This window comes from Gallus gallus, chromosome Z, assembly GCF_016699485.2.
Source record: "Gallus gallus isolate bGalGal1 chromosome Z, bGalGal1.mat.broiler.GRCg7b, whole genome shotgun sequence".
In the NCBI taxonomy this organism is placed as follows: Eukaryota; Metazoa; Chordata; class Aves; order Galliformes; family Phasianidae; genus Gallus; species Gallus gallus.
In genome coordinates this window covers 73,240,702-73,262,614 of record NC_052572.1, presented here as the reverse complement: position 1 = coordinate 73,262,614, position 21,913 = coordinate 73,240,702, and the positions used below count along the sequence as shown (strand labels likewise).

Below are 21,913 nucleotides of genomic sequence, written 5' to 3'. Positions count from 1 at the left end.
CAAAGGAAAAAATAGAAAAAAAAAAACAAAGCATAAGATTGTAATATTTGTAAAATGAATGTGGTTTTCATCCATTCTTGCAGGTGGATAAAGAGATTTATGATTTCCTAAGCAGTAGTTAGCTGGGCTTTTTTACAGATTTTTTTACCGTCAGAAGCCGTAATAAAAGCCATGGTAAACATAATGTTAAGAAGTGTGCTTGCTATTGATCTTTTGTGAAGGAGCACTCAAAAATAAACGTTTAGCTTAGGAAGACTTTTCTGTGCATAATGCGGAGCTTTACGGTTGTACGCTGGTAGGTAGTGGTGGTACAACTGGTATCATCTTCAGGACTAACACTGTCACTTATATAAGTGCTCCTGAACTAAGGAGAGAAAATTGCCAACTGTGAAAGAGCCAAACGGGTTGTGTTTGTTGAACCTGTTTTGCAGCAGGGAGTAGATCCAAAGCCGGACCTCAGAGTAGATGGAAAGAAAAAGAAGAGGAGCTTTAGCCTAATCAGAACTGAATATACGAGGTTGGGGTTGTACCACCCGCCTCTGTGTTCATGCAGAAAATTCTCAAGCTTTTGTTTACTCTATTTTCCATACTGAGAAAACAGCTTTGAAGAGTGTTTTGAGGAGGTGGCTTTGAGTTTTTGCTGAAGGAAGGAATAAGTTACGTCTCAGACCTTGTTGAGTTCAGTGTTGTCACAAAGCAATGGTCCGTAGTGTCTCTTGGGTGTGACAGAGAATCTACATTATCAAGGTAATGCTGAGAAGGAAAAGTTGTACAGATTTATTGAGCTCTGAATTGGAAATCTGAATAGTTAAAAATTACTAAATCCGCTTTGATATATTCAGGTGCATTTTAAAAACATTTGGCCCGTCTTTGCTCAGACATTCTAACATTTCCCTGACTGTACTTTTCTCAAAGCTGTAATATCAAAACGTGCTTTAACTGAACCATTGGCAAAAGAAAGAAATCTTTGGTTTTTTTTGGTTTGGGTATAAATAATCATCAGTATTGTTTGGACGTGAAGGCTGGGAGTTCCAGTTCGTAAATGAAAAACAGTGTGAGATCTGCATAGAAAATACCACCATAGTGGGACAGAGCAACCATTTGTACATTGCTTTAGCAAAAACAATACCAATCATGTACTAATGGTTATAGGGTACAAATGTGTTAGATCATCTTTGCACTGTTCTGCTTCAGGCATAAGTTTCTTTTTTTCTCAACAAAATGGGAATTGTCTGGAAATTTCTGCATTGTGGTGGTTTAAATAAGTTCTTTAGGAAGACAGAGTAATACAACTTTACTGTCTCAAATTTGGACTAAGCTCCAAACCTGCTTTGGTTCAGTAGAGCGGGCTTTTAAATTCCACTTTGTTTCCTGCGTTTATTGACACACCAGCTTCGAGTTCTGGCTTGCAGCCTCATTTCCCTTGCTTACAGTGTGTGATTTTTAAAGGCTCTGAAGTCGTGTTCTTTTCAAAGCATAAGTAATTTAATAAACCATTACATCTTAAGTTGGTCAAGGGAGAAGAAACGTCGGTTGTGATTAGAAGGTAAACTCTGTTACTGTCTCCCGGTGCACTTCTTCCATTTCATATTCACCAATTTCCAGCAGCAGCAGTGACATTTCATTGTTTGGCTATATTGACATATCATAATTTTACAATCATGAATTCACTCGCATTCCAGTGAAGAAATGACAGATGCCCGTTGCCCACTGAATAAATATCACATCACGTGGTAACCACTCCGTAGCCCTTATTTGACTAACGAAAATGAACAACGTTTGAAGGCACTGTGAGAAAGTTCCTTTTCTGTGGATCAGTCACATTGATCTTCTGAGTAACAGTGACTTCATTTAGGTGGATGAACTAAGGTGCTGATGTCTGATGTGCTGTTGATGGTGTCATAAAAATAAACTACTAAGGCACCTTGAGCTGCAACTCTCGTATAAAGTGATTTCTCACTTCCATGGTAATTAATCGGTTCTCTTTGAATTCCCTGTGGCCTTCTTACCTGCGTTGACGGGACATTATATGCTATCTTTGAAGTGAATTTAAGCATTTAGATCTCTTCATTCCTTTGGTGGTTTTTTTCTCATGCGGTTGGAGACTCTGTCAGGTTGGACGTGTCCATGTGTATGGAGCCATGCATTTGGGAAACTTTTGTCCCTGACACTGACAAGATTAGTTAAATACCTTCCGTGACTTTTTTCCAAGGTTTTATGTATTTATTGAAGTCTTAGGAAGCCAGTGTGGAGCTCTACGTACATTGGGTGTGTAACTGTCCTGAGTGGCTGTTCACAGGACGATCTCCCCTTTCTCTTCTAGTGGGTCATCTTTTCATTTACCTTCTTGTCATCACTGTTGCTTGGACTGTCCCTGTATGGTGATATACAGCATTGCTTCAAGGAAATCTGAAAGAACGAATATCTGTCTCTATAACGGACTTCACAGATTTACACTCCCAAGCAGCCGGCCTCTGTTGCAGAGGACTACTAATGGGGTTGGACGTGCTGGAGCACCAGACCCTGCCATTTGAAATTTATTCAGAACAAATGAAGGGAGGAGAAGCAGCACTCCCTGGTCATTGCTAACAAGACTCCTCTCATCTATGCTGTATCAGAAGGTTTATCATTGAGGGCTGCTACGAAGAGCTTGGTTTATAATTTCTCATTCCTATTCACAAGTGCAGTAGTACAGCAACTTAAAATTGCATTTCATGGACAGAGAGGAGTATGTTAGTAGTTGCAGTGTTAGAATGCCCTGTTTTTTCCATCATCCACTTCTTTGTTTTTCTGCCTCCAAAGTAAGCAGAGGCAGAAAAAGTGGGGGGAGCAGATTGACTTACAACTGCACAATTAACGTATACAGTAAGCATTTTGAAGAGGGCTCGCTCTCTCGGATTTGTTTCTATTTCAGAAGTGTTTGAAGTAGTCAGTATCCTTTCAGGCAGCAGAGAATGAATCTGAGCAAAGCAGGGAAAGGACCATGTTAGCTGTTCCCCAACACTCACTGCTGAGCACCGGAGTACAGCTTAGCAGGAAGTCTTAGTTTTGTCCTCAGACTGCCAGTTAGGTGAGCTGTGCCTTTTTCCTCAGTAGCAGTGAATGAGGAAAGGATTAGAGAAGCTGACTGTGCTAGGCCAGTCTGAGAATGTAGGCCAGAATGAAAGTTATTAGCTCAGCTCTCCAGTCCAGAGAGAATTCAAAATTCTTCACGGCAAGCAGTGCTTTTACCCCTGTCTCTGCATGAGGAATGAAGTCGAGAAGTGCTTTGCAGCCTGGTGAATCCCTGATGTCTCAGTGAAGAGCTGCACCGTGTGATAGTGGATCTCTGTCATCTCCTCCTCTGCCTGAAGAAAATCATCCCTGTTTCCCCACATGATCGTTGTAGCTTGCAACAAACTAAATAATCTTTAGAATCCACGTTAGGACAGCAGAAGTGAAATTCATTAGACCAATGCAGAAAAAAGACCGTACGTATGAGCTTATCCCTTTGGAGCTGTGTGCACCACCTTTCTCTTACAGGATGAATGGCAGTCATCCAAGTTTCGTAGAAAATCAGGATAATGTACAAAGTAAGTAAGGAGTGAAGAAGGAAAACTAATCAGAGCAGACAATTTTTTTACACAAAAGAATTGAGTATATCTGTGAAGGTACTTCCAATGAAACATTCTTCATTCGGGCAGCATACACCGCATGTAGTCTTCACTGCGACACCCAATAAGAAGATGGTTTCCTTTTGGTTTCCTTCCACAACTGGACTGCAGGCTCCCATACCCTTTCAGCTGTCACCCCTACCTCTGCATGTCAGCAGTTTGCTTGGTAGCCGACTGATTTCTTTACCCATTGCCATGAACAGCACCAAACTGGGAATGCAGAGCACCTCAGGTAACTTGAATGTCTTGCTGGCTGAGCAGATGAGCATCTCTCCTGTTTAAAAAGGCCAGATTAACAGAGTTTTGGATTGCTAAATATCTTTCTCATCACTGAAATGCGTAAGTTTTCACCACTGTCTTGGGCCAGGCAGATTTTAAATGAAAATTTAGTTCATGGGCATCCAAGCTTTTGGCTTGCCTGGGCTGCACTTAGTGAATAGAAGTTGTCTTTGGCCACATTTGCTCCAAAAGAGATACTTCATACTTATTTCCATGGAAACAACAACAGATACAAAGAGCACAGTAACGTTGTTTGATAGAGCAATTTCTCATTATTTTTCAGCATATTCACCACCACTGGATATGCATTTTTGCCACCAACAAACAAGCAAGCAAACTGCTCTTAACAGTCTGCACCGGTGGAGCTGACCCATTGTCACCACTGCTGAAATGGCAGCAGCCACCACCTCACTGTGCTCACGTCCACTGGTTGGTCTCCATAAGCATCAGTGAATGTCTCAACGAATCTCAGCAGGCATCGGTGAATGTCAGTGGATGCAACCTTTTCTGAATGGAGGAACTCAATTCCACATCTGTGCTTCATCGGCACTTCCATGTCGGACACCATTCTGTCAGACTGCCCCTCTGCTGCCATCTGTCGCACAGCAGCAACGTGGAACAGAATAGTGATGGGAAGGCATTACTTTTGGAGCAGACCTTGGAAAATATACAATATCATTCATATATAAGCAACAAAACATTTTAATGCTGAGCATTCAGCCCAGGAGAACCTCATGAGGTTCAACAAAGCCAAGCGCAAGGTCTTGCACCTGGGTTGAGGCAACCCCCTGTTACCAATACAACCTGGGGGATTAAAGGATTGAGCACAGCCCTGCAGAAAAAAGCCTGGGGGTACTGGTGGATGGGAAGCCAGACGTGAGCCAGCGGTGCGCCCTCACAGCCCAAAGCCAACTGTATCCTGGGCTGCATCAAAAGAAGCGTGGCCAGCAGGGGGATCCTGCCCCTCTGCTCTGTGCTGGTGAGACCTCACCTGGAGCACTGCGTCCAGATGTGGAGTCCTCACTACGGAAAAGATATAGACCTGTGGCAGCACCTCCAGAGGAGGACCACAAAAGGGCCCAGGGATGAAACAGCTCTCCAGTGACGACAGGCTCAGAGCTGGGGCTGTGCAGCATGGAGAAGGCTCCAGGGAGACTTGAGAGCAGCCTGTCAGTGTCTAAAGGGGGCAGTAGGAAAGATGGGGACAGACTCTTTAGCAGGGTCTGCTGTGATAGGACAAGGGGAAATTCAAACTCAAGGGTGATTTAGATGGGGTATAAGAAAAAACTTTTACAGTAAAGGTGCTGAGGCACTGGCACAGGTTGCCCAGAGATGTGGTGGATGCCCCATCCCTGGAGACTTTTAAGGCCAGGCTGGATGGGGCTCTGAGCACCTGAGTGAGCTGTGGATATCCCTGTTCATTGCAGGGAAGTTGGACTAGATGACCTTTAAAGGTCTCTTCCAACTGTAAGGATCTTATGGTTCTATGATTCTATTTTCAAATTCCTTTACCAAAACAGAAAGCACAGCTGCGTACCCTTTGCTGTTCAGAGCCATGCGTTTAGCCAGTGTATGAAGATGCACATGGTGATGTGCCATCCCCTGAGTCAGCACTGTTCAGCACTGCCCTCCCTGTGCCCTGCTTTCAGTCAACACAGCCTTAATAGCACTCTGACCGGGCAGTTTTTGCTGAGCCATGGGTGTGTGCCCAGGGCTGCTCTGCAGGTAAGAGCCGCTGTCTTTAAATCATGGGGAGGGGGTGGGCTGCACTGCGAGCTGTGGTGGGCTGCATGCAGCCTGTGGGCCATGGGTTGAACACGCCTGATTTAGTTTAAATGGTTAATATAAAAGAGAAGCCAAAGGTGGAGTTTTCTGTATGTTGGATGAATAAAATCTACTCTTGAGTAGCTTCCTGGAGGGCCTGGATATGAATGGGTACTGGTATCTGAGCAAAAAGGTCATATCCCTGTGGTATAATGATTTCAGCATGTTGAGAGAAAGGAACTTTCCTATTAATCAATCTTACTCCAGTGTACAAGGTCAGAAAGCATGAACTGGGAACCTCATTCTGTATTTCATAGCTGTTCCTAAATCAAACTGTGGCTGAAGTTATGACTGTACTTGTTATTTCTCAGAGTGGTCCCTTCATCGCGGCTGTCTTCGGTCAAGTGAGTTCAGTGGTTTCAAATCAGTTAGTGCTTCAACTACATTGTTATCCTACTTCTGCATTAGCAAATATATATATAAAACTAAAAAAAAAGATTAAAAAATTAGTTCCTTCCTTGAAAAACCCAACGCTTGAGAGCTTTGTCATCCTTCAGACAAAGTAGCGATGTCTCATACCATGAGATCCAAGAGATCTTCGTATCACACGTAGAAAAATCTGCTCTACCTCTTGAATGTCAGTGCATTCATGTCAGTGAATAGTCTATACTGGCATTGGTTAAAAGTTGATTTCCTTTGATTTCACCGAATCACAGAATCTCAGGGGTTGGAAGAAGGGACCTCCAGAGAACACCGAGTCCAACCCCTCTGCTAAAGCAGGTTCCCTACAATAGGTCACACAGGCAGGTGTCCAGATAGGTCTTGAATATCTCCATAGGAGACTCCACAACCTGTCTGGGCAACCTGTTTGATAGTCTTTCTGATGAGTTGGTGACCAGGCAAAGACAGTAGAGATTTCTTTGCATAATCCTTTTTCCCTTGAAATGTCTATGTTTGAAAGCAGATCTTTTTCCTAGTTTGTTCTGTGGTCAAACAACTGTGACTGTTCAATGGGCTCGAGCATGAGAAAGAATAGGAAGATATGACTGTGATAAACCTAACACTTTTTCTTTAATATCTAACATACTGAGCCTTTTGGGGGAAAAATCAATTTATTTCCAAAGATCACAAAAAAGATAAACAATCTTGAAATTGAATGTATCGTTTTATGCAGGAGGAAAATATGCTTTTATTTAACTTCAAAATACAGATTGCCACTTTAATGTAAGGAAACAGACTGGAGACGGTCTGTTTCGGGAAACCAACTGGGCCAAACTTCAGAGGGCTGATATGCCTTCAGTCCCGGTGACTGGCAGGACTGTTGCTCTCCCAAGCTGACTGAAATCCTGCTGATCTGGATCGTACCAACAGCATAGAATCTAAAAAACATGCCTACATTTCCCTAGCCTCTCATCTGCTGGCCATCATGTTTTAGAAACATCTCTGAGAACACGTCTGAACCCCCCATAAGAATAGTGTGTCATGCTAAATCATGAACTAGGATTGTGGTGCTCCTATGCTTTTATTGAAAGCCTTCCTCCAAGCTTGCTCGTTTCTCCTTTGATCTTTGTTGATAGGTTCTACCTTTCATTGCTGTTGCTGGTTCACTATACACCTTGAGTTAACTACTGTCTTTGCCCACAGTCTACCCTATGCTGTTAAGCTGTAATTAACATTTTGTTACAGAATCAGAATTATTTGGGTTGGAAGGGACCTTTAAGATCAACTGGTTCCAACCCCCTGCTATAGGCAGGGACACTTCCCTCTAGACCAGGTTGCTCACAGCCCCATCCAGCCAGGCCTTGAGTGCTTCCAGGGAGGGGGCATCCACAGCCTCTCAGGGCAACCTGTTCCAGTGTCTCACCACCCTCACAGGAGAGAATTTCTTCCTAATATCTAGTCTAAATCTACCCTTTTCCAGTCTAAAACCATTTCCCCTCATCCTGTCACTACTTGCTCTTATAAAAAGTCCCTCCCTGGCTTTCCTGTAGGCCCCCTTTATGTCCTGGAAGACTGCTATCAGATCTCCTTGGAGCATTCTCTTCTCCAGGCTGAAAAGCCCCAGCTCTCTCAGCCTGTCTCCGTAGGGGGGGTGCTCCAGCCCTCTGATCATCTTCATGGCCCTCCTATGGACCTGCTCCAGCAGCTCCATATCCTTCTAGTGTTGGGGGCTCCAGAACTGGATGCAGTACTTCAGGTGGGGCACACACTGCTGGCTCATGTTGAATCTTTCATCAGTCAACACTTCCAAACCCTTCTCCTCAGGCCGTTCTCCATACAGCCCGTATCTGTGCTTGGGATTGTCCTGACCCAGGTGCAGGACTTTGGACTCGGCCTTGTTGAACTTCATGAGGTTAGCATGACCCCACCACTGAAGCCTGTCCACATCCCATTGAATGGCATCCCTTACCCCATGCGTGTCAACTGCACCACTCAGCTTGGTGTCATCTGCAAACTTGCTAAGGATGCACTCGATCCCGCTGTCCATGTTGCCTACAAAGATGTTAAATAGCACTGATCCCTACACTGATCCCTGAGGAACACCACTCACCACCGATATCCACTTGGAGCTGTTGACTGCAACTCTCTGAGTGTGACCATCCAGCCAATTCCTTATCCAGTCAGTTGTCCATCCATCAAACCCATTTTTCTTTTATGTTCTTTTCCTGTTTGTAACGTGTACCCTGACCACTTTTCAAGATGACTGGGAGATGCCATTTTTCTAGCAAGGATCCTGAAAGGTGAGAACTAGCATCTGTGTTGGTGTGCACTTTTGAGGGACTCAGCAAGGATCTTGCTGAGATTTTGCTGTGCTAGCAAGAAATATAATATTTCCATTAATTGCAAATACAGTCTGTTTATTTGAGTACTAGAACGCAGTAGTTTTCAGTCATTCAACAGAAAGGCAAATATGTATAAGCTTATTCTAGAGGAATTAATCTAGATTATTTTTAAAACCTATGAGGACTGACATGATCATTATGTCCAAAGAAAGAGAAATAGAACTCAGCAGTTCAGTTGGAAAGGATCTACAAAAATCACAAAGTCTGACTGCCTTACCTCTTCAGACCTAACCAAAAGTTAAGGCATAATATAGATGACATTGTCCAAATGAACATTGACAGGCACGGGGCATCAGCCACCTCCTAGGGAGCCTGTTCCAGTCATTCATCACTCTCAAGCTAAAGAAATGTAAGTAACGTCCAGTTTTGTGCTGTTTCTCCTTGTTCTGTTCTTGGTTTCTTGGGAGGATAAACTGGTGCCTCCCTCTCCATTTCCCCCACTCAGGAAGTTGCACAGAGCAATGAGCTGGCCTCTTGGCCTTCTCTTCTCTGAACTGGACAACCCATGATTCCTCAGCCTCTCTTCACTCAGCGCACCTCCCAGCCCTGTTACCAGCTTTGTTGCACTCCTCTGGACACTTCCAAGTACCTTAACATCCTTTATAGATTGTGGAGCCCAGAAGCACGCCCAGTATTCAAGGCCACACCAATGCTAAATATGGTGAGAGAATCACCTCCTTTGGCTGATAGTGATGCTGCATTTACTGCAGCTCTGTCTCACTCCAATTGTTGGAGGAGATGGTTTGATATATACACCTGGAGTGACATTAGGACACAAGCGGGGTCAAATGTTGTTCTACCCGTTTATGGCAAATTCTAAGCAGTTAAGGAATGCAGGGCCAACAGCAAGTCATGCAATTGCCACGTGGCAGGCTGCCAGACATGCATACTGACTCCATGGCAGTCGTCCCCATCCAGATGCCCCCCACAGGTCAGCACGACCTGCCCTGAGAACTTGGTAGACAGTATCTGAAAACCAGTTCTTTCTGATCACACAGCAATTAGAGAGGTTGAATAGAACCTAGAACTGAAGTTAAGGCATTGTGCTTAAGAAGTTGCGTATATTTGAACCATATTTTTGTATTCAGAAGGAAATGGCCAGCATGTAACACTGGATGGCAAAAAACACCCAGGAGTCTTGTCTGCAACCCCTATGAGATTTATGATCCACAATCCTAGTCTGGGCATTTTTGCAATACTGAAAAAGCAAACACAAGGTACTGAAAAACAATTATGAGTCATTCCTTTACCTCAGAGGTGATTAATGTGACACAGTCACGTTAAATTCTCTGAAGAGACATCAGCAGCACTTTTCACTGATGTGTTTTGTAGGCGTAGATTCGATACAATTCCACAAGAGATTTTAATTTCCTGCTAACAGCTATAGTTCATGATCATAACTGAGATAAACATAAATTCTAGCTGCTGAGCTTGCAGGACTGACACGTTTTTTATCAGCAAATGATAAGGATACAGAACATCTTCAGTTTTATTATACGAATAATTCCACATTATGAAAAACGCAAAGGACTGAATTGAAATATTCTCATGGAATATGCTGTGAAGGATCTGATAGCAAGATAGTAAGCTAACAAGTTGCCTCTGCACATATCCCAGGCAGCCTCTGTGTATTCCATATTTAGAACCTGAAAACGTTTACTTGGTGCTTTTAGTGAAACAAAGAGTGGCACTCAGAAATCTGAATGGCTTAATTGTCTGGAGTGAATTTGTGACACACTATTTGTCTGATTGAGGTGTTAAGTCTTTTAATGCCTGGTATCATGCAGCATGAATTTATTTAGGTGTACATGTACCTCATTTTCTTGTAGGTAGGCAAACTAACCTAATCACTTCTAATAAGTTTAAGGACAGTTGTTGAAGAATCCCTAAATTCTGATGGTTCTGACATCTAAATCCCCTAGCACCTTAACTGAACAATACTCCTTTTGGCTGCAAACTGGCTACAAGGGAGCTTTAACTTTTTCAAGAAAATGTACCTTTTAATTTTGGTGTTTCCATGCCATACCACATCTGTTTGGCTTAGGAGGCAATGAAAACCATTGCTCTGCTGAAGAGTTTGCCATAGACATGTCTAGGTGAGTCCCCATTTGTATCCAGTGACTGATGGATCTCGATGTCTTCCCCTGCATGCTGTGTCTGAGTTCTGCTCCTTGCAGGATGATTGCTTCTTCAAGTGTTATGCAAAATGCTCTGCATGCTATTGCACATTGTGTAGTATACAGTGTTCAGGAGAAAGAGGTGCTTCACACTCTTCAGGATCATGACAATCTCAGTGATATAGGTGACAACAAAGGATGAGTTGAAAAATGTAGAGGTTCTTTGTAAAGCTGCCAAATAAAACTGTAAAGCTCTAATAGTACACTTGAACAGTACACTTCAACACCATGTTTTTAAGCAATACTGAACCCTGTGTGGCAGAGTGTATGTTTACTTGCTTACTGGTGTAGCTGTGCAAGGGAAAAAGTTATATTTTGTGCCTCAGAAGTTTCACTTGATGCCTATCATTTTCGTTGCCAATCTAAGAACTCAAGACTGTGTTTCCATATCTCCAGCTTCTAAAGGGGTCTTTGTTTCCACAAAGGGGTGCTTTGCTGTCATTTCCAGCTAGCTACCTAGTCCCTACTACTTCCGTCCTAAAAACACTCAGTTCAGACTTCTGATTCCAGTTCTGTGTGTGGTAGGTTAGCTCAGCTCTTTTATTGCCTTCCTGAGCATTAGCAAATCATCGGTTACTGTAACCTCATTAGGATGTCAGCTGAGGCCAGAGATTCTTCTCAGTGTTCCTCCCTCCAAAAACTAGAGTTGGTTTTGTTGGGTACAATGGATGGAAGTATTTCGCAAGAGCTACGTCAAACCTTGTCTTTACCTGTAATCACAACGTCAAAGCTGAGCTTATTCATATCTGCTTTACTTGCTCAGTAAGACTGGTCATACCAATCTCATTTGTGATGCACTGAGCATAGTTATATTCCCCCTAAAGTCACGTTGTACAAATCTGCTACTCAAAGCTTAAAATATATATTTTCCTCGGGACACTGAATATCATTCAGACGGAGCCTGTTCCTTCCTTATCTCCCTCCATTTCAGCAGTATCAGAGCTAGGTGAACTCTTGGCTGTGGGCGTCCACGCACACGGATTCATCCTGGTACTCAGTTTTTCTTCAGAGAGATGCATCAGTATTGAATTAATTGCTGGCAATTTATGGTCAGATTATTCCTAAGAGAATATCAGAAAAGCTCAGTGATCTCAGTGTTTACCTGACACTTAATGAACTGCTTTTTGGACACAGTCATTTTGGCATTTGGAAACGGATGACTCATTTAATGACAAACTTTTGAGAGCGCTTCAGTAGCTTGTTCCCCACTGGGCCAGCTCTGACTTTATCATTTTTTTCCCCTCTCAGCCTACTCCACTCTTTACAGTCCATCTTCCATTTTTTTTCTCTCATCTTTACACTATAGGTACCGGTTTCTGTGCCCACTGTATAGGTACCTGTAACAGGAAGGCTTCAAAGGATGGATAATATGTGCCCCATTCTGTGTGGTGAGCTGTTTATGATGCTCCAGGAGCTAGATTTAGGATTTGCCTGCCATGGAAAGGAGTGAACTGGGCATGTGGGTGAGAACTCCAGTACCATGCTGCCGTATGAATGAACTGCTGGTTAAAACCCTTTGTGTACCTGGTAGGTAAATTTGTCCTCAGAGTTACCATTTACCCATCTGTGACACCTGCCAGGTCTTCATTCCCACAGAGAGCTGCTGACACTTCATTTCTCTCACTCGAGGCATATCATTTAGTACATTTTGTATGCCAGCCCTGATTTTATTGTGTCGTGACCTTGTCTTGTTCTCACGTTACTCATTTACATAGTTCTTATTTTCTATCAGAATTATTTTTCAGGAAAGCATGTTGTGATATGCTTCTGGATATAAAAATTTTAGGGAGTCCCGCTCCATTTTTTCCCAATTATCCGCTTCTATAATGTAATCACCAACATGCTAATCATGATGCAGTAATTTTTCTGAGGTCTTTGTTAATCTCAGCTCTTGGACAGGGAGTTCCTGCCTTGTCTGGAGAGTTGCATGGGAGATGGGAAGCGTGTGTTCTTTTGTTTGCAAAACTAAGTCTCCAACCTGTTGTATTTGGCTACCTGGGTGGCATAAAAGGAGTTTTTGCAGCGTTAGTATTTGCACAACTTTTATTTGTAACCTTCAATCTGATTGCTAGGAAGGTTGTTCTTGTTTTGCAGGGTTGCAGCTATCAGGTGCTAGACCATCATCATAATTCAACTTGTCCCTGAGAGACACCTCCAGATTACATAGGTTGTAAACTATGGGAAGTTTCTCATAAAAGAGACACCAAAGGCTGCTTGAACTAAGGTTAACCACATCAAATTTCAGTCCCAAAGATTTTTTGCAACTCCTTGCTAAAGTTTAAAACAAAATCAGATGGTGAAGTTGAATTCAACTCGATGATGAGTTGAATTTATAGCCATAGCATAGTTACTCAAAGCTCACAAATGTGCAGAAATTGGCCCTGTTACTGAAGTTTGAGGATAAGCAAGAAGACTCCATCTCAGGGAACATCCAAGTGGGATAACTTTTATACATAAAGAGGGCTCGAAAGTGCCTTGGTGCAAATCTAAGCTTCTGTTGCTCAAGAACAGATATTTTCTTCAGATGCTCAAGTAAATTGTTTTTTACTCATTTTCTAAGTAATAGCAATTCATAACACTAATCCCCAGGGTCTGTTGCTGATTTGGATTTGGGAGTAAGGTTAGAGATTGGAGGACAGAGAACTTTCATTTGAGAGGATCTCACCATCACTGAGGTGCTATCAAATTATTTATCAAGTGTTGTGTGTGTAAAGTGGAGATAGATACAAAAAAATTTAGTGTTGCAGGAATTTGGCAATCTCCAAAATGTTGACAGAAAGCTAATAAATGGAGCAGAGGATTAAACTGTTACAGGATTTTACTTACTCTTTTAAGATTAATTGTGAAGGCATTATATCAGTTTAAATAGAGGTAATACTCACGTTCCCTGTTGGATCAAGAAAGTCAAATGGTCAACAGAGGAAAGAAGCAGATGAAAAATTATTTCCTACTTTGAATTCCACCACGCTTCATCTGTGGGCCTTATCTTAACACAGTAAAAGCCTTTAAAGTTGGTATGTGACAGTGGTGTCTCGTAATATAAGCAAAAAAAGAACACGAGGAACTGTTCCCTGACAGTAATAAAATCCACAGGCAAGGCAATATTTGTTCTTTGATCCATAAAAGGCAGATTATGCAAACTACAGCTTCAATGTCTGCCTCATTAGATAAAATGGAGCCTAAATTGGAAGGGAAACAAAGTGTTTGTTTGCTTTGGTGCTTTTATTTATTTATTTATTTTTAATGCAGATATTTTTTTCAAGGGAAATTGACTGAACGGGTTGGCTTCTGAAGACTGGGCTTGATGTCTGGGAGAGTAGAAGGAAAGAGTTCAGTCGGAAGAGACCCACCAAGGTCACTGAGTTCAGCTGTCTGACCACTTCAGGGCTGAGCAAAAGTTTAGGTACCTTTTTAAGGACATTATCCAAATATTTTCTTGATGGGAGTGGGGCATCAACCACCTCTCTAGGAAGCCTCCTCCCGTGCTTGGCTGCTCTCATGGGAAAGAAACTGTTCCTAATCTCCAGTCTGAGGGAGGAGCAACTCCGGAGACTTCTGTTGTAATCATTCCTCTTCTTGTATACCTGCTAGGTATACCTGTATAAATGCTAGGGCTATGGCACTTAAATTCAGTTGTGGTTCAGATTTGTCCCACTGAGCTTGGAAGAATTATTTTTCTAGCAGAGATTATGCGATTTGTATCCAGTCTTATTAGGGAACCTGGGTTGGTGTCACCTAGGATGTTTTGAGGAAAGGATACCAAAGAAAGTTCCACAACAAATCAAAGAGAAACATGGTAACTCAGTCAGGTCAGTGCAATTATATGTAGAGGTGGGGTGGGCCATGAAGATGTGGTTCATGAACTACGCATAGTAAAAGCCTTTTGTGAAACCACCTCCTGTGCTGCGCTGATGGATGGTCTGTCTGTTCAATCTTGGCAGGCTGGAAGGTCTTTTCCTAGAAACCAAAATACTGTTTTGTCTAAAACAGTGGTTTGCGACCACCATTTTTGGTGGCCATTGGTGACAAGTAGTTCACCATTTAGATCTTTACAAAAATTACTTATTTTCTTCTCCCTCCCACTACTGGCTTCGATGTCTAAGAGACGTATCTCTTAAGCACCTGCCATATCTTTTGAAAGAATTTTACAATTATTTCAATTTTCTTTTCTTAAAAAGCTCATTCATGGAGGGTTTGGGGTGGAGCAGTTTTTTTGTTTGCACCTGATGTTATTTTTCTCCTCTGAGACTATGTATGGGACTTCATTAACTTCTGGTATAGTATTGTGTGTACAGCAACAGAGCAAAGTAGTCCTGGCTCTGAAAGGGGCCTATGGGTGCTATTATCTTGTGTGCAATGTTGAATTAATACTGTTTGGCACTGAGACTGCCTTCTCACTTGTCAAATTTCCCAAAGGAAAGTGGTAGAAGTGAGGGCTCAGACTACTAAATCTCATCTGGGTGCCATTCATCAGGACAATACTGTACTATGAGCTGCCAACAAGCTCAGTGTTATGGTGAGTCCTATATCCATTAATCTCTAGAACTAGCACTGTCACCATTTCTGTCCAGATCCTACACAAAAACAAAAACTAAGGTGTATGCTGGCCATCTGCAGAAGTATATCTACAGTTGGACTTCAAGAAAAAAGCTTGAGATTTCATATTTACACTGGCTGTGCTTCTATTTCTGCCCCTTCGATGACCCATGCTACATAGTGACTGCATATCTGAAGTCTAAAAGTCCATGAGAAGTGGTGAAAGGCCCCATCAGAAGTTTGTTTTCAGCCTCCTCTGATTTGCCAGTACAAGCTCCTCCACGGAGGGAAACTGAAACTGAAAGGTTCCCCTAAAAACAGGGAAACCTGTTTTAATTGCCTGACTTTTTTAATAAATCATTATAAAGTAAGACACTGGATGTAAGGAAAAAGTCTTTTACAGCGGGGGTGGTGAGGCACTGGAACGGGTTGCCCAGTGATGTGGTTGAGGCCCCATCCCTAGAGACATTGAAGGCCAGGCTGGATAAAGCCCTGGGCAACCTGATCAACCAGTGCATTGCTGGGGAGGTGGACTAGATGGCCCTCAGAGGTCCCTTCCAGCTCTAAGGAGTCTATAATTGTCTGATTCTAAGATTCTAAGACTGCTATCTTCAGCAGATAGGATGTTTTGGAAATGAAGGCTTCACACTGCGATGTCTGGTTAGTCCCCGTGCATCTAACCAGCAATCTTAATACAGTGCTTGCTTGTCTTAATAGGAGAAACAACAGCTCGATTTCTTCTCACTCATATCTCAGTGTTAGCTGTGTCTAAACCCCCAGGCTGTTACAAGGACAGAAGCTAAGTTAGGAATGCAGATGAAGAAGTGCATGAGTTCTTAAATGCATTTTTTTCCTCAATCTATCAAAACAAAACAACAGCAACAACAACAAAACCACCCGAAAAACCAACCAACCAACCAATCAAACAAACAAACCCACCACTTTTCCTGGAAAGATGCTGATGTGCATTGTCATTAATATTGCATCTCTTAGCACTGAAAGGGAACACGGAGGAGGCTCATCTGTCATCTCCTTCACACATTGCAGTGAGAAGATGATGTACAGTTGCCTTGGCCATCAAGAGGAAGAAATGTTTTTCATGCTGTGCAACTCATGGGCAGCTGACAAAGTTAAAAACATGGTTTCCTGTCTGCAAGTTAGATTACGGATTCAATAGTCAGTTATTAGCCTTTGATCCGGAGCTTTAGGGGAACTTTCATGAGTACCTGTGCTGTGAATGTCTTTTGTGAATGTTAGGCAGATTGGCAGCTTTAACGAGACACTACTCTTTCACTTTGGCAACAGGCACATCAGGAGGAGCAATCCAGCCAAGGCATTAATATATCTGTGTGTCTGTATTTACCTTGTTGCTACGTTTGCATGCTGTTCTACGAGCGCTGTTTTGACTTAGGCTGAGCTGCATTTTTTCAGCACAATGTGAGGATATGGAAGTTGACGTGCAAGCAGATTCCTCGCTGGAATCAGACTGCCCAGGTTATTTCAGAATATCCAGAAATTAGACGCACTCCATTTGTTTCTTTTCTGAACAGATGGTGGAGTAGAATTTGAATCAGCGAAGTGATAGTGGGAGAGAAGATACAGTGGGGGGTGGGGGGGGGGGCAAAAAAAGGGAGCTGAAGTGAAACTTTTCACACTTTCCAGCTTTTTGCTGATTCCCAGCTTTTGTTTTTATAGGAAGATCCGGCTTTCAGATCTGTCTCCATTACTCTAACTGTAACTGTAAAATCAGATGGATAAAAATCTGGAATACTCTGCATTTTTACTAGGTACTTAATGGGTACTCATAAAGCATTAGACTTTCACCTCTCTGACTTGAGTTAAGATCTATTTTAACGGGCTGATTGTTTCCTGTTCTACCTTTTCTGAAGTGACGGTGCTAAAATAAGGATTAATTTTCCCACTCTCTAAAATGAGATAACTGCATGAATTTAGCACAGTGCCTGAAGAAGGCACATCAAAGCCACCGTCACCGGCAAAACCCATGTCCTGGGTGAGAATTCAGTATATTTTTAGATCACCCCTTTAAATGGTTTCTGCGGAGGTGTTTTTGATTTATGGCTCTGTATTGTCTGCTGATCACAGACCCGGCTATCCCAGAAAAAACACTGGCACAAAGCAGTCCTGGACACAGGGAACTTTACTCCTGCTCACAGGAGGAAAGGCAGAACCAGACCCTGTGGTCTTCTTTGCTGGGCTTAATTTCCTTTTAACAGCCGCTCTTGTGCTTAATGCAGGGTGTCCCAGAAGGGTAGAGGAACATGAGTTAGTGCACCTTGAGCTGTTCTGAGCCTGCAGTTCTCTCACTGACATCAATGAAAAGCCAGAAATGCATTGCTGCAGATTAGATGGATGAAAGATTTCCCCAGCCCCCGGGCCGTAAACCATTAAATGTTTATTTTTGTTGGCTTTTATTATTTCTGCTATATTGAATTGCTCCTCTTAATGTACCATGCACAGAGGATGTGGAAGGCTGAGCAGGGGCACGTGCTCCCAGGTGTAGGAGGTTATGAGCTCAGTCATGCTGCTTTTCCGTGGGCTCACTTGAAATCCGTCACAAGTGGGCTCAGTAGGTTGGGATGTGCCAGACCTTTGCTGCTTGCTTTCTGCTTTCTCCATTTTCTGTTTTCACATCTCACTGCGCTCTCTTTGCTACTACAATTGAACTACAATACCCAGATTTCCATTCAGTATCACCTTATTCCCCTCAAGGTCTCTTGGAAGCCAACTGGGTTGCTCCCGGCATTAGCATTAGATATAAGGTTATCTGAATTTCTTACTTTGGGAGCTTTCCTCTTTCTCCACTTGTCTTTCCTTCCATCAGTGCTTCAAACTGCGCTTCTGGGTCACGTAAATGGTGGTGGGGCTGTTAATCAGACTCTGGCAAGTTGCTGTGTGGGGTAAGCAGTCTAAACATGGCTAAAAAAGAAGACAATAGGCTCCCAGGGACAGATTCAGCAAACCACTTACAGCAAATGCCTGAGCAGAGAGATGTGAGTAGCCCAGCAGATTTCAGCGGGTTTACTGACATGGTTAAAATCACACCTGTTGTAGAATACCTGGCTTGACAGGAGTCTAGTCAGGGGACTGTCAGAGCTTTGCCTGGCTTTTGGCAGCCCCAGGGGTTGGCCTGCAGCTCCGACCTTGTGCAACTGCCAGCTGCTGTGCTGTGCCACGGACCTGTGCTGCAAGATCTCACATCAGAAAGTGCAGATCCAGGGGTTTTCAGAGCCAGCTTAGAAAACAAGGGAATGTGAGAGCGTAGTCTTTGCATGTCTCCCTTCTGATGGACGAGCAACATGGTGAGGCTCTCTGGCTTTGTGACCTGTGATGTGGTGGCAGGTGCAGCCTCAGGGCTAGAGATCCGAGTCAGCTCTGCTTGCCCCTTGCCACTCTTCCTGGCAATTTGCTGGCAGTGAAGCAAAGCTGAGTTAGGACAGCAGGCTTCGCAGCAGCCCTTATGGCAGCTTTGGGAAACACGGCTGTGGTCAGTTTTATGTTGGTGCCATCTGGTACACAAAACAGCGTAAAGGAAGAGGAAAAAATGCATAAGCATGAAAAGAAAGGTCTCAACTGTAGGTACAAAGGTTGCATCGCTTAGCTTAACCCGTTGTATTATACGCACATGGTTTGCCACCTTCCAGATCCCTTAGATAGCTTTCCAACTTATTTTTAAGCACTTCTAATAATACCTCACCAATTACAAAGCTTTTGTTGCCCTTATAGTGAAGAAACTTTCATGCCGTTTTATCCAAATGCTTCAGCATACCACTGTCACCTAAAATACCCACGGTGCATCAAGCTGTAGGTGTTTGTGGGATCCTGTAAATGTCTCTGCAAATGCAATCTCCAGCAGCTCTTTGTTGATTCTCTGATTTATTTAACAGGAACCCCTGCTGCCTTCTCTTGTCTCCGGTCCCCCCAATTCCACACTCACCTTCGAAAGGTCCACCCCTCAGCTTTCTGCTGAAAAAGGCGGAGGACAAAATTGGAAGCGTTTCACAAGAGGTGATTTTGCATCTTTACCTCCTGTGGGTTTCGTTTTCACTTAAAAAGCCCAAAGACCCTGAAATCACTGGGGATCTTCCCGTGTGATTCAGGCTGTCAGGGTCGGCCCTTCAGGAGAGGTCCTGGTTGGCCATTTGGAGACCCTCCAAATGCACAGCCCCTCCGCTGAGCAAAGCCGTTGTCTTTAGGCTCCCGTCCTCTCCGTCTTTCAGAGTGGTAAATCTTCTCCAAGGAAAGGGATGTGAGATCCCTGGTTCATAGGCGTTTCCTCAAAATGCCTCCATATCTGAGGCAGGGAGCCAGTCCCACTTGATATTTTTTAAATCAATATTTCATTAAGCAATGCTTTTATGGCGTTTCAGTATTCATCTATAATAACTAATATAAGCCTTTTATCTGTGCGTATCAAAGCACTTTGTGAAAGTCAAAAGCATAAAAACTCTGTATTAAAGACGAAGAAAAATGAGGCATGCGGAGGGATTATGTGCTTTGCCCAATTGCCCAGCCAATTAACGGATTAATTCCTAATCCAGTTCCATATCCACTGGGCCACGCTGCCAGATTTTATCTCCTGAACGTAAAATTATTCTACATCTGAAAATACCGAGTTAATGACATAGTCATCCTGCAATTGAATTAATACCCTATTTTTAATTGACTTAAATAAATGTGTTTGATGAGGCTGGTTTTTTTTTTTTTTTTGAAAGCATGCACTTCGCTTCAGCAGAAGGCTTTCAGTTCACGATGTATTTAACACTCTGTTGTTTGGCAGTGTTTTTAACTTCCTTTCTTTTAATGTCTCACTCTCCTCGTCTGGAAATACAACTGGGAGAGAAGCCCGTGCCACACAGAGGAATTATTTCTAAGTTGTTTTATCACTAATACTTATATGGAGAATACAGGTGGAAAGCAGTGTGTATGCAAACCTAATGTTCTCCAGCTTTTCTGTATTTTTACAAGGGGTTAGCAGCTTTCTGTTTCATTGCAGGAAAGCAACCAAAGCAGAGAGACTTCACCTACACAAACACATTTTGTGAGATAATTATTCGACTAACATTACAGGGCTGAAAAGCACTGAGACTCCGCAGCATCTGAAGGCTGAATTCATTATGTCTTAAACAAGACAAGATTTTCCTTTGGGAATTTTATGTCTGTCTCTCTTTTCTTTTTTTTTTTTTTTTCCCTGTATATGCATATATTTATACATACATATATATATATATATATATAGTTTACCTGCTCGGAAATGAGACAAGGAGAATAGATCAGCTCTGCTGAAGTTCATGCTTTTGACACTTCGTTTTTTTTTTTTATTCTGAAGACAAAAAAAAAAAAAAAGAAGAAGAAGAAGAAAAAAAAAAAGTCTCTTGCTATTCCAAACATAACCTACTTCTCTTTATGTAGGCAGGCACACGCTTCTCCCCTCAGCTGAGACACGAGACCCTATTCTTAGCTCCACTTTCATTTACGTTGTGCCTTAAGGCAAGATGAGCAGGATATAACAGCTCTGTACTTATGACTGTTTTAATCTATGCAAAATTAGAGCTATCTGTAACATGATGGGCCATTCTGAGGATATGTGAAAGGATGTTAGAAACCTATTAGAAACCCTATCTAAGGATATATAACGCTGGCAAGCAAGAAAGGAACGTTAAAATTGTTTGGAAATGTTTAGAAACTGTCACACAAAAGGGTATTATAACCAGCCTGCTCGTCTGTTTGGTGGCAGCCACGAGTCAGGAGAGCTGTGCAACAGAAGGGTCAGCTCCCCAGGTAATGCAGCTCACACTGACTTGCACAAATCAACAAACAAGCCCTTGCATCATTCACCACGCCATTTCTCCAGCGTTGCTCCAGCGGTACCTTTGCCCAGCCTCAGTTCTGCACCTTACCTCTCCCTCCTGTCTCTTGTGTGAGGATGAGCAGAGAACAGAACGAGTGCTCTCCTGGGGATATGACCTTCATTATCCCAAAAATAAAAAATAAAAAAAAATAAAATAAAAAAGTAGAAAATGAATTGAAAAACATCACAGAGAATCTGACTCTTTGTAAAGCAGCCCGGCTCCTCAGTGGAAATTCAGTCCGTGCAGAGTTTCATTTCAGATGCCCTTGAGGAGCCCACAGCACGCTGAGGAAAAGGAACACTTTTGCAACAGTCCTTTCCACATCTCTAAAAGTAGGTGCCAGCAGCAGTGGCCACGGCTTTGTTGTTCCTTCTGGAACACCTGGAACAGTGGCTCGTTCTGTAGGAGCTCAGCTGGTTACTGGCAATTCTGGGCAAGTAAGTGACCTTGGAAGATGGTGGACCACCTCTTGGATGCTCTGACGTTAAGTGTGGGCTGGGGGGACACGTTACACTGCTGGCAGCTCTGCAGAATGGCAGTTTTTGTAAGTGCAAAAACCTGTGGGAGTTACTGGGTGCTTTCCCACAGGACAGGGTGCAAGAGCACCCCTCCCTGAGGTCTGTGTGGGGCACAGCACCCCCACAGAGTGAGGGGAGCATCTCCTCGGGTTGAGCGTAGGTCATTTGACTGTCTGCCTCCTTTCTCTTTGCTGTCAAGGTGTGCAGTCAGGGGAGGGCAAAGCAGCAGCAAGAAGATGATTTACTTCTCTTCTGCTCTCCCACCTTTCCATC

General features: G+C 43.0%; 1 protein-coding gene across 9 annotated transcripts in view; it reads left to right on the top strand.

Moving 5' to 3' along the window:
- COMMD10 (COMM domain containing 10) overlaps positions 1-21,913 on the top strand; it is a 161,045-nt gene that overhangs the window by 95,748 nt on the left and 43,384 nt on the right. The window lies entirely within an intron of this gene.